This window comes from Octopus bimaculoides, chromosome 5 (genome assembly GCF_001194135.2).
Source record: "Octopus bimaculoides isolate UCB-OBI-ISO-001 chromosome 5, ASM119413v2, whole genome shotgun sequence".
NCBI lineage: Eukaryota > Metazoa > Mollusca > Cephalopoda > Octopoda > Octopodidae > Octopus > Octopus bimaculoides.
Window position 1 is genome coordinate 31435368 of NC_068985.1, and position 471 is coordinate 31435838.

Below are 471 nucleotides of genomic sequence, written 5' to 3' on the forward strand. Positions count from 1 at the left end.
AAGGCCCACCCTCGCATAAAGTTCTTCAAAAGTGGTACGGAGGACGATAAATACCGCTACGCGAGGGTGGCCGAAGAGGATTATAAAGAAAGACTATTTCAAGAACATGTTTTAAACAAATTTATAATAGATGTCTCCAATGACGTCAAGGAAGGCAGATTGATTGTCAGCCCGGCAGCCACTCCAACCCAGAGCCCGGTGGCAACCCCGAAAAAGGGCCCAGTAGAAGCGGAAGGAGTAGGGGAGGATGGCAAACAAAAAGTGCCATGCTCCCTCTCACAACCATAAGTGTTTACTTTTACCCTTATTTTTTCCGATGATTAAGTTGGGTAGTTTAAATGTGCATGGAATGAGGTCGAAATGGAAACAAGCTTGTTTTCTGGACGACCTCATTTCACATAGAATAGATGTGGCTGTGATCACCGAGTCCAAGTTGGAAGGACCTGGGGCGTTCTCGCCCCTCCTCAATGG